Raw genomic sequence first — 13,628 nt, 5'->3', positions numbered from 1 at the left:
AGAGGCACCAGTCCTGGCAGGAGAGCAGAGGGGGAGCCAGATCAGATGAGCTGGGCTAGGAGAGGGGGGGCAGGAGTAGAAGGGAAAGAGCGGGAATTTGGGGAGAAATATTGTGTCTCCAAGCCTAACCACTCCCCTGCCATTTTTCCAGCCCATGTCTTCACCTCCTTTGGCCCCCATGGCTCTATTTTGATGCCACAGCTGCATCCCCTTCCTTATAGACTCCATTAGCTATCTCCTGGAATGACTTGAGCATTTTAGCTGGGGGGATGCTACTTCTATCTTTTCTACACCTTGAAATAACACCACTCTTCATGTTCTGGCTGTGGCCTACTGATTTCAACCTGGTGAACAGGATGGTCTGCTTTCTTCTAAATGCTGACTTCAGCTTGAAGGAAAGAGAAGTCTTTCAGCAAACCTGAGCCACACATCACAGAGCTTTCTCATTAACCTTCCACCAGTAATGACAGAACTGCTGATGAGGTGAGACAGGGCTGGTGTTGGGCTTTAAGATGCCTTCCACATGCCAAGTCTGTCATTTGGGACCTCAGGGCTTTTACCACAGGGCTGTGCTGCCTCCTGCTGGTGACAAACAAAATGTTCAATTCTAGCATAGAAATGGTTCTCAAACCCATCCTTAGTTGTGTCTCCAAGATACACTCATCCTCTACCAATGAACCTTTTCACTCCTAAATGTTTTAGCTATCAACCTGAACTTGTCTCTGAACCCTGAGCATAACCAAAAGTATTTTACAGATTAGCAGGAATGGAATCATAGTTTTAAACATACATATGGCTGCATTGGAAATTTCTTAATAGGTATCATAGAAAATCCAGTAAAACTATTAAGTTCTTTTCCATAACTGCGGAAATGTTCTGTCACTTGCAGACCTGTATGAACTGAATCAAAGGAAGAACGCCAGCAAGCGCAAGGGAGTGCAGGGGCCCAGATCTTTGCCTTTCTAGAACTTTGTTTCAGAGAGACATGGATCATGGAGCAATTTCTCAGGAATAGAAAATGCTGAAAACAGCAGCAAAACACAAAGAATAGGCTGAAAGTAGAGATAAGAGAGAAATACTGGTTAGAACTACCGGTATAATAAAAATGGAGAAAAGGACTAGATGCAGAAGAGGATGAAAATACTAGGAAATAATCCTGCAAAATGTAGAGGCAGAAGTGGCATAAATTCCAGAGGAAATTTTATTGAGATCTAGAAAGTGCAGCTGCGGGAAAATATCAGAGGAAACACCAATAAGATGGAAATACCAGAGGAGACTTCAGCAAGATGCAGTGTGAAGAGATTAGAAATGCCAGAGGAGATGCCAGAAAAATGTAGAAAATGCCAGAGGAGACACCTCTAAGACAGTGTTCTTCAACCATCGGTCTGTGGACCAGTGCCATCCGCAGAAATTTTCTGCCAGTCCACAGGGCCGGCACGTCCTTCGGGCCCAAGACAGCATTCTTCAGCCACCAGTCCATGGTGCGATCAACGCGGCATCTTCGGGCCGGCTCCCTGAGGGCTGCAGTGCACAAAGTCGTGGGAAAAGGCTCCTACACGCGGCCTGAACCGGAAGCCTTCTCTCTGACGTCGCAACGTCAGAGGGAAGGCTTCCAGATGAGGAGCGGGACGTGCGCGAGGAGCCGCTGCTCACAGCTTTGTGCAATACAGCACTCAGGGAGCCGGCCCGAAGACGCCGCATTGATCACACAGTGGACCGGACCAAAGATAACACCGGGGGGCAGGCCAGAAGGCAAGGCACATGGAGGGAGAGAGACAACAATGGTAGGGGAAATGCTTTTATTGTTTTTATTTAGTGATTGATTTGTCTGTTCAGGAAGAAATGCATTTGTTTCTTTTCCTCTGTTTCTTGTACTGCTTGCAGAGTCTTGCATCTTAGGGTTTGTTTGTAAATATTAGTACTTTTAGTTTTTGGTCCTGCATTTGCATGGGGTTATCTGTTTTCTGGTAGGAATGAATGTTGAAAAGCATACAGTGTGCTTTGTGTATTTTAATTTTGTGGTTAGCCATTATGTGTTGTTAATACAATTATATTGTGTGTGTATATATGGAAAATGAATGGAAAAAATGGTGTTACAATTGGTACTATTATGGGGGCGGGGTCTGGCCCACGACTTAGCCTAGTGTTCTTCAACTGCCGGTCCGCAGACCAGTGCCGGTCCACAAAATAATTATTTTATTTCCGCCGGTCCATAAGATGCAGTGTGCAGGGACTAGAAATACCAGAGGAGACTTCAGCAAAATCCAATGTGCAGGGGTTGAAAATACAAAAAAGCCCAGTAAGATGGAGAGAGCGCAGGGGTCTCCTCTAATATGAAGAAAGTGCATGGGCCAGAAATGTTAGTAGACACTACAGATGCTTTAGTGTATTTGATAGAGCGAATATTGGGCATTATTAATATATATTTTTCTCTTCTCATTGTATAATTTCATTTTATATTTTCTAATCTGAGTGAAAAGTATTTCAAAGGTAACTATTATTGAACTGTGAATTAGTATTCATCAATCTTCCGGGCTAAGTAATTGAATTACGCTAACAAATTTGGCAACACAGCAAAAATGGGAGATTTCAATTACCACAATATCGACTGAATACATGTTACATGATAGAGAAGTGAAGCTTCTAGTGCTGTTCCTGTGTTTCATGGAGCAGACAGTTCAGGAACTAACGAGGGAGTAATGCATGATATAAGGGTTTTTGGTGCACCACAGGATTTGGTACAAGGACCACTTGGCATCAATGATCATAACAAAATCAAATTTGACATTATAACTGGAAGGAGCATACGAAGGAAAATTCCTGCACTAGCATTTACAGTAACTTCTACAAGAGAGATTGATAAAAGTGTTTAGAAAACAAAAAAGCAGCTGCAAAGGTTAAGAATTTCAATCAGGAGTGGACCTTGTTTAAAAATACTATCTTGGAAGCCCAGGTCAGATGTATTCCATACATTTTTAAAAAGTAGAAAAGGTAGGGAGTGGCTGGTATGTGTGAGATCGTGACTCATGGCGTTTTCTTTCCTGGTTCGATGTGCCGCATAAACGTAAGGATCGTGTTAAGGCTGTTTCCTCCGTGATGCCTCTGCTCTCTGCTAGCCAACAGATGATCGAGCGGTTCATCCCCAGCATTTGTCCAAGAAATTGGGAAGCATTCCTTGCAGTGAGAGAGGGTGGAGAAGGCTCCATCTCGCAGGGGCAGGAGAGCTCACTGTTGCCCCCGTCATCAGTTCCTCCTCCCTGTCCAACGGTAGCTGCTACCGAAGGAGGTGAAGGCCTGGTTCCCAAAGTGGTACCAGGAATTTTCACCAAGGAGGACCCTAAGGCAGATGAGCTTCTGCCGATGGAATTTACAGCAGAGGAGCTGAATCCTCATGGGGAGGCTATATTGGAGGCAATTTGGAAAATGCTGAAGAAACTGAATGCTGTGACATTGAAAACATCCGGAGTGGTACTGGCTTTGGGAGGGAAAATGGATGAAATATCCAAATCTCTAGAACAAATTAATATGGAGACAAAAAAATTCTGTAACCAAAATGCAAACTGAAATTCAATCTCTCTAAGACTATAAGATATTAGCTATTAAAGATAATGTAATGTTACATAGAAAAATTAAGAACATTGAAAACTACAACCGAAGACTAAACGTACGTGTTTTGAACTTCCGTACAACTCCCGGGATATCTTCTTTTGAAATGTTTAAAAGTTATCTTGAGGAAATACTTAAATATTCATCTATTCCTTCGCTTAATAAGATTTATTATTTACCTGTATCCTCTATAACAGTCCCAGAAAGTAATAGAAGAACAAAATATTCAATCTTCCCAAGTAGACCTGAATCCGTTACAGAATCTTCGGTAAGGACTACTCTATTGGCTTCCTTCGTCTTCGAGCAGGACTTTAAAATATTTCCATTGTTCTAAAGAATTATTCCATGGTAAAAGAATTTGGGCTTATTTAGATGTCACCAAAACCACACAAGAAAGAAGAAAGCAATTTCTTTCTATGCGACAAGAAACAAGGGCCTTGGGGGCTACATTTTTGTTGGCACACCCTTGCAAGTGTATTATTAAAAATGTGGAAGTTAAATACATTTTTTTTTTCTCCCAGAGCAATTGAAGGCCTTTCTGGAATTAAAGAAAATCACTTCAGTATAATTGATGGAAGGATAAAATTGGACAATTTATTAGAACTATGCTTTTCCTTAAGAGTATAATTTGAAATTGCTTTCTCTTTATTTCTCTTGTTAACTCCCTCAATTGTGGTCTAAGGAAGGGGGAAATTTATTCTGGATTTAAGTTGTGATATTTGCAAATGTTATTCTTACTGTATTTCTCTAACAAGTACTAATAGCGTGGTTTCTTTCTCCAAACGTTAACTCATATTGCCTTTTGACTGCAGTATCTGCTGTTATAGAAGCCTCTAGAAAACCTCACATTTAGCACTGTTACTGCTTTAAGCTAACACAATTCGCTAGAATCTATCACCTACCTACTTTCATCAATACTGCACCATTTCAAATGATTGCATCTTGCTCTTTGAAACATCTCAGTTGGAAGGTCGTTTTCCGTATACCCTTCCATCTGTACACCATGTATGTGAACTTCAAGCTCTTGTTTTGGATCCTCCTTACACAAGATTCTATCATGACAGAAGAGTCCTTCGAACACACCCAAAATTCCTTCCTAAACTTGTTTCAAAATTGCATCTAGACCAATCTATTGTTCTGCCTATTTTCTTTCCTAAGCCACATTCCCATTCTGGAGAAGCAGCATACTCTGGCATATTACCTGGACCGGACTAAACCTCATATGAAATCCTCCCAGCTCTTTATAGCTTTTGACCCTAGGAGTTCTTGTCTCCAAGAGAACCATCTCCTTGGTTGGTGGACTGTATCTCCTTTATGTAAGCTCAGGCTGGACTGATGCTCCAAGGCTGCATGATAGCACATAGGACCTGATTCTATAAACAACGCCTAATTCCTAGGCTCCGCTCAGCACAGTTGTCAATCAACCAGTAGACACCATTTACAGAATGGCACCTACTAGCACATAACTGCACTTAAGTGTTTCTAGGTGCCTACCACAGAAGCCTAACAACACCGAAGTCATTCCACACCTATTCTCTGCCCCCCCCCAACCTCGCCCACTTCTGAGGTAGGCATCAGTAGGTGCCATGCTGAATTCCACATGCAACTTCAAGTGATGTTAATGTTTTTTAATTGACTTTTAATGGCGTTTTCAATTAAAATGCCAATTAAAGTCAATTAACAAATTTAAGTTGTGTACGGAATTTGGCAGGGTGCCTAGAGGCGACTAACCTTGGCGCCATTTATAAAATTCTCCCATAATGTAGTTCCTCCTTGCTACTGCTGCATCCTGCCCCCTTTCAATGTCACTTCCTGTTTCCACAAGGGCAGGATGCAGCAGAAGGGAGACTCCGGGCTTGGCAGCCAATGGGATGTGAAAATCCACTGCTGCCGCCGCCTGCTGCTCTATACTGAAACATGCATGGACATTAAGGTATGGAATGGGGAGACATTTTCTGAGGTAGGGACAGATGTGGCACGGCTGCCAGGCCCCTAGGATGTGGGTGTACATTAGAACTGGAACTGTTTGTACATATGATTACTCTTCATCCTTTTGTTGTGAGAGTGCAGACTTTGCCTCTAATCATGGTGGAGACAGAGACTATGTCTGAATTCAAGAGGGCCTGGGATAGGTAGGTGGGATCTCTCAGAGAAAGAAAGAGATAATGGTTACGGCAGATGGGCAGCTCTGTGACCTCACAAGGATGTCCAAATACTATATAACCAAAAACAACATCCAATGTTATTCAGCACTACCTACAATACATAGAGAAAAAGGAGAAAAGACCTCAGTGTCTAATAGGAGTTCCAAAAAACTTCCCACATATGACCTCACAATGGAGGTGTAAAGAGCCTTAGCCAATAGGAAGAGGAGATGCAAATGTTAGGAGCCTTAGCCAATAGGGAGACGAGGAGATAGTGGATGCTGTGGATGGGCCATTTGGCCTTTATCTGCCATCATGTTTCTATGTTTCTAATACCATAAAGCTCTATGACCTCACAATGCAGGTGTAAAGAGCCTTAGCCTATAGGAAGAGGAGATGCAAATGTTAAGAGCCTTAGCCAATAGGGAGAGGAGGAGATAGAGGTTGCTGCGGATGGGCCATTTGGCCTTTATCTGCCATCATGCTTCTATGTTTTTATACCAGGAGAAGGAAAGCCTATTTCTTGTCATTAAAAGCTGGATTGGAGCAGTCATTTTTCTGTGCTGTGTGTTTAGTGGGGAAGGGCAACTTTCTCATAGATATTCTACCGAGAGACCATCAGACCTTTACAATGACTTATCAAAAGTAAAAATAACCGAAGAGAAATGAAGCAAACTTTCCACTGTCAGAATAAAAAACCAGACAGCCTTGAAGAATCGTCAAAAGTGCAGAGCTACTTCTTCATGCTTTGATATTTATTACCGTGTTGTTTTTTTGTACCTACCTTTTGATGATTGAACAATGACGTATTCCTGCTGTTCAAATGTGGGTTACTAGTTTTATCAAACGAAGAAAGTTGGGGGAATGAGATGCTTCCATTTGGGATCTTTATTCACCCCAAAAAATATGAGAATCTTGGGGGTAAACAAAGATCTCAAGTGGAAGCATCTCATTATCCCGAATTTCTTCATTTGACTTTTATCTCCCTTGAAGATAGCCTTCCGTTCTTTGGTGGCAGAATTTGGTTACTATTTTTCTGACATATTTTGGGGAACAGTCTGTGATGTGGTAAGAATACAGTTCCTTTAAACCAGTGGTCTCAAACTCTCAGCCCGGGGGCCACATGCGGCCCACCAGGTACTATTTTGAGGCCCTCAGTATGTTTATTATAATCACAAAAATAAAATAAAACAGCTTCTTGGTCATAAATACAATATTATTATTAAGACTTAGCCAAAAGGAAAGATTTATAAACTATAATGAGTTTTACCTCAAGCAAAATTGTCATTTCTTTAATAAAGACATTAACTTTTTTTTCTGAGGCCTACAGATCCACAGTGTGGCCCTGCAAAGGGTTTGAGTTGGAGACCACTGGGTTAACCTGAGCTTCCTTAGCTGCTAAGCCTTATTCTAGCCATACAGCTTAGGCTTTGAGCTAACAGCCAGGTCTTTTCCACAGCTCCCGCCATTCCCAATGGGCTAATTGCATTCCTAGTAGGTCATGACATGAGTGAGCCTGTGGACAAGCCCCAGCCAAATTAATTTTGAGAAGTGATCAGTTCCTGAATCCTGCATCTTATGTGGTCTGTTGTAGTAATGTATACATTGGGTTGCCACAGAAACTTACAGATTGGACCGACTCAGTTGGGTTTTGAATGGGGGAATCCTGTTTTTCCAGCGATGAAAGCCGACACAGTTTAACACTGGGAGCATGAGCAGAGTTTTAAAGCACATTCTTACACTTAAAGGCTGCCAGAGGAGTTAGGTTTGCAGAGAGGCTGATCTTTGGAAAACCTGATTACCTCGAAACTCCAACACTTCTTGGTCAAGCCTTAAATCATGAGTGCGATGAAAGGACCATCTGGGAAGAAAACATGGGTTGGCATGTGGGAGGGTTGATACAGTACTGTAGTTTGGAAGAAATACTGAAGGCTGAAAACTCAGGGAATAGGTTGATTGTACTGTACTAACAGGATTTTAAATAACTAAGGCGTGCTAACTGATTTAGCACATGCTACAGATTAGCGTGCACTAAATCGGTTATCGCACCTTCATAAAAGGAGCCCTATATGTTGTAATTGAGGGCTCCTTTTACGAAGGTGCGCTAGTGTCTTTATCGTACGTACCGAATTAGCGTGCGCTAGCCGAAAATCTACCGCCTGCTCAAAAGGAGGCGATAGTGGCTAGCGCACGGGGCAATTTAGCGTGCGCTATTCCGTGCGTTAAGGCCCTAGCGCACCTTCGTAAAAGGAGCCCCGAGTTGTGCATTGAGGGTGTTGAAGAAGACATCCAAAATGTGAAGTGAAGTGCTGCAAGAATGTAGAGTTATACTGGTGAAAAAAAGGTCACATTCAGTCAAATGCTTAATGCTAGGTTTCCACTTTTCTTGGGTTATATTTGGGGATTGTGTTAGTAGAGGTTTCCTATGATAGCGTTCTCCTTATTTGGATCAGTTTTTCTGTACATGCTTTGCTTGACTTGTCTGTTTGAAATATCATAAATAACCCATTTTTAAAACTACTTTTTATAACCATCTTGTCAGCAGGGGGATAGGGCTAGATGGGGGCAGGTCTGCCCAGGGCCCCCCAGTTGCTAAGACCAGCCATGAGTCTAGAAGTAACAGTGTCGCTTCATGGATCGCACTGGTCAGCTTGGACACACACAACTGATGAACCTTCTAAAGCTGGTTCGGCAGAAGAGAACATTATTATTAATGTGGAGAAAACTGCATTGACACAAAGCTCAAGGACTGCTAATAAAACACAGACTTTATAAAGCACAAAACCAGATGTTACAGATTCAGCTAGCTGGAGGTAGTAAACTGAACATTTCCTCAATGAAACACCGAGGCTAAGAATTTGAAAGAAAATATTCCAGAAATATCCTCTGACAGCATGTAACTGCGATGAATCAGCTTATCCACCAGTTGTGAAAAAGCCTGTATCTTTTTTTTTCCAACCAAACGTGTACAAATGAAAGCTAAAATAGAGTTTCAAGTTTTTATTAAAATTTGATAGAGTCGCTTATCCAATTTCTAAGCGAGATACAAATTAAACATGACTAAAATAAAAACAACACCAATAACAGAATTTAAATGAAACATCAAATAAATGGCGTACTACCCGTATTTTCACGCATATAACACGCATACGCGTATAGCGCGCGGGTCCAAACCCTTTGTGTAAAAAATTTTTTATATAGCACGCACACGCGTATACCGCGCATGCTGCTATAACCTCCTCCCGCCACTCCCGCTTACTCCCTCTTCTGGCCTGCGAACCGGCATCCTCCCCCCGCTCGCGTCACCCCCCTCCCCCGCGATCCTACATCCCCCCCAGCACCGCAAAGACATCGGTCACTTACCCGATTGGGCACCAGCACCAATGCACAGGACGTGCCAGTGCCAGTGCCCGAAGATCCTCCCTCGTTGGGCTGGGCTGGGCTGGGCGGTGCAAGGGAGATCCTCCCTCTTCCCTGTGCCGGGCTGGACTGGGCTTTGAGCATTTGCGCATGCTCAAAGCCTTCTGGTCTCGCTCTCTCCGAGATTCTCAGATTCAGAATCTCGGAGAGAGCGAGACCAGAAGGCTTTGAGCATGCGCAAATGCTCAAAGCCCAGTCCAGCCCGGCACAGGGAAGAAGGAGGATCTCCCTCGCACCACCCAGCCCAGCCCAACGAGGGAGGATCTTCGGGCACTGGCATTGGCACGTCCTGTGCATTGGTGCTGGTGCCGGTGCCCAATCGGGTAAGCGACCGATGTTTTTGCGGTGCTGGGGGGGGATGTAGGATCGCGGGGGAGGGGGGGTGACTGCGAGCGGGGGGGAGGATGCCGGTTCGCAGGGGGATGCCGGATCGCACTGAAAAAAAAAAATTTGTATAACGTGCTCACACATATAACGCGCATGGTTATACTCAGTTTGTAAAATCGTGTATAACGTGCGCGTTATATGCGTGAAAATACGGTAATGGTTGACAGACAAACATGAGACAGAAAGGAGGCTGGGTTGGAACTACAAGTTACATAAAAAAGAAAAGCGAATAAGGAACAGACAAAAGGAAGGGGAACATTGCTACTTGTTTCTTTAGAGGAATTTGAAAAATGAAAAGAGAGAAAAAATCAAATGTTGAAAGTCACACACCAAAAATGAAAACCTGTGTGTGTCCATGGGCTTTCTTTCTACTGGGGAACAAATTTCTTTCTTGGTCTGCTGTGAATAGAAACATGATGGCAGATAAAGGCCAAATGGCCCATCCAGTCTGCCCATCCGCAGAAACCATTATCTCTTCCTCTCCCAAAGAGATCCCATGCCTTCTTGAATTCAGACACAATCTTTGTGTCTACCACCTCTTCCGAGAGACTGTTCCACACCCTTTCTGTAAAAAAGTATTTCCTTAGATTACTCCTGATTCTATCACCTGTTCACCTCATTCTATGCCCTCTCATTTCAAAGATTCATTTCAAATGAGAGACTCGCCTCATGCACATTAATGCCATCTAGGTATTTAAAAGTCTCTGTCATATCTCTTCCTCACAGATTCCATGCTACTGGTGAGTCTGGCAAGTTCATTAGCACATGGGACACAGAAAATGTAAGAAAATGGCAAAGAAAGTGCATCAAATCCATCTGAGATTCAGAAAACAAGGCTGCCAAAGTGATACACATGGAGGGTAATTTTATAACAAGGGACTTAGACTGGAAATACCCAGAGATGTGTACAGCATGCCTATTTTATAAAGGTTCAACTAGACCAGTGTTCTTCAACTGCTGGTCTGTAGAAATTTCCTGCTGGTCCACAGGGCCAGCATGTGCATTGGGCCCAAAACAGTGTTCTTCAACCGTTGGTTTGTAGTGCAATCAGTGCGGCGTTATCTTTGGGCCGGTTCCCTCTTCCTCACTGCCACAGTCCACAAAGCTGCAGGCAGCGGCTCCTACACACGTCCTGCGCTTGAACCGGAAGCCTTCTCTCTGACATCGCAACGGGCGCGAGGAGCTGCTGCCCATGGCTTTGTACACTGTGTCAGTGAGGAAGTGGGAGCCGCCCAAAGATAACAGTGGGGATGGCATAAAATGGCCAGGCAGGAGCAGGCCAGAAGGTAAGGCACAACATGGAAGGAGGGAGACAACAAAAGTAGGGGGAATGATTTTATTTTTGAATTTAGTGATTGAATTGTGTCAGTTTTGAGAACTTCCATCTGCTGTCTGTATTTTGCACTGTTCAGGAAGAAATGCATTTGTTTCTATTTCTCTGGGGTTGTACTGCATGCAGAGTCTTGAATCTTAGGGTTCCATTTGTATATATTAGTACTTTTAGTTTTTGCTCCTGCATTTGCATGGGGTTATCTGTTTTCTGGTAAGAATGAATGTTGAGAAGCATACAGTGTGCTTTGTGAAGTTTAATTTTGTGGTTAACCCTTATGTGTTGTTAATAAGATTATATTGTATGGGGGATATATATGAAAAATGAATGGAAAAAAAAATGGTGTTAAAATTAGTACTATTATGGGGGCAGGGTCTGGGTCGGAGATTGGGCGGGGTCTGACCCACGACTTAGCCCGGTGTTCTTCAACCGCTGGTCCATGGACCGGTGCCGGTCCACAAAATAATTCTTTTATTTCTGCCGGGCCATAGGTGTCATAAGGTTGAAGAACACTGAACTAGACAATCAATCCAGGCTCTCCAGAGAACTTTCAGAAGATACTTTTTTTGTGTGTTGATGAATTGCAACTTGTATTTGGATGCAGGTCATTTCTGTATTTATCACCAAACACCATGGTATTTTCGGCAACTTGTGGTGCCTTAAAAGCCAAATAGATCTTTGCGATCTGAAAATCAAAAAGTTATTAAACCTGATAGTGCGGAGAAAGAATACAGACCTTTTCTGTTGCTGGTATTAAGATGTGGAATGCGTAAATCGGCTCCAATTTAAGAAACAGTTCAAAACTCCATTGTCTGTTACTGCATTCTTGTGATTTATTAGCTGATATTTGAAAAGAAGAAATTATTCAACTTTGAAGATTTTAAGATTTTATTTTATGACTTATTTTAGGGATGTTTTATTGCTGTAAACCACACACACACCCTTTTTTTTTTTTCAAAACTGTGATGTGGTTTATAGCACTGGCTGCGGCGGTAACAGCTCCAACACTCAAAGGAATTCTACGAGCATCTGAGCTGTTACCGCCACGGCCGGCGCTATAATCCATGCTACGGTTTTCTAAAGGGGGGAGGGGGTTAGTTTTTAGACAGTATATAAATTTTTTAAATAAATACATAATAACAGAACAATCCTATATAATAAAACGCTAGCCGCGCATGCGCACTCAACTGCGTGCTTCCGTTTTCCCTGATCTGTGAGATGTAGGTCTGTGGCCTTGCAGGAGTGCGCATGCGCGAGTCCCCAGCCTTACTTTCCAGCATCTACCACTCGCCGCCAGCGCTGGACTTCCTGCTCTCCGTGTCGGCTCCTCTCACCAGCCGCACCAGCGTCTGAGAAGGCTTCCGACGTTGGTGGGATCGAGAGGAGCTGTGGTGACACCTCGCGGGGCGGTAAGGGAAGCCCAAAACACCAGCCGCGAAGGGATGCCGCAGTAAAACCAGCTGATTCCAGCAGTGTGTGCAGCACTCTACACACGCTGCTTCGGGGCCTTTTACTGCCCTGATTTGCTCTGCCGCGTCTCTGATGATGTCATCAGGGACGTACCAGAGTAAATCAAGGCAGTAAAAGGCCCCGAAACAGTGCCGTACATGCTGCTGGAATCGGCAGATGGTCGGACCGCGGGAAGGGAAGGGTGGGGGCGACAAGGGACTAAAGGAGCAGTCAAGACCGAGGGATGGGAAAGGGGGGGGTAAGGGAAACACTGCTTCTGTACAGGGAAGTGGTGTGGGGTGGGAGGGAATGCTGGTGCTGCTGTGGCTGCTGCACAGGGAAGGTAGAGATCTAAATACTGCTGTACAGGGAAGTAGTGGTGGGGAGGGAATGCTACTGCACAGAGACATGGAGGGGGAGGGAATGCTGCTGTGGCTGCTGCACAGGGAAGTGTGGGGGGAGAGAGACAGATGGATAGAAAGAAAGCCAGACAGCGAGAGGAAGGCAGACAGAAAGAAAAGAAGAAAGGCACAGGGGCAGAGAGAGACACAGAAAGACAGACAGACAGACATATATTCTAGCACCCGTTAATGTAACGGGCTAAAATACTAGTAATGATATAATACCTTTAATTTTTTTTTCTGTTAGTTATAGGAAATTAGGGTCCCAAAGAACAAGCAGCCAAGTGAGCCACAAGCTCCAGAACAGCAACAAAGCGGAGTGGACCCCCTTAGTAAAGCTGAATCCATTTTATTCACCACAAGCAAGTCGAAAAATAAACGAAAGGCCCAACACGATCATGTTTTGCAAGATAAATACAGAACAAAACAAAGGTAATTAGATCATCAGGGGCCAGAAAGAATCAGTACAGCATTTTTAAATTGAACCGCGTTGCCGTTACATAACCCCCAAAAACTCACACATACAGCAGGTGTGATCAATGCCTGATGATAGCTATAAAAACCCAAATATAGCTCTTTCAAAAATAATGGGGGCCTCTTACTAAGGCGTGCTATTCGATTTAGCACACATTAAAGATTAGCATGTGTTAAATGCTAAGACGCCATTATATTCTATGGGCACCTTAGCGTTTAGCGTGTGCTCATCTTTAGCGTGCACGAAATCGATTAGCACGCCTTCATAAAAGGCCCACCAATGTGAGATCAAAGGATGTGCTTTTAAAGAGGTCTACTACCAAAGAATCCACTAATTTAAACACAATATAAATAAATTCAAAAGTTAAGTCAACCAATATTAATCCAAAAAATACTTATCTTGCAGGGCAAATGCCT

Source organism: Geotrypetes seraphini, chromosome 3 (assembly GCF_902459505.1).
Source record: "Geotrypetes seraphini chromosome 3, aGeoSer1.1, whole genome shotgun sequence".
Taxonomy (NCBI): Eukaryota; Metazoa; Chordata; class Amphibia; order Gymnophiona; family Dermophiidae; genus Geotrypetes; species Geotrypetes seraphini.
This window is presented reverse-complemented; position numbering follows the sequence as displayed.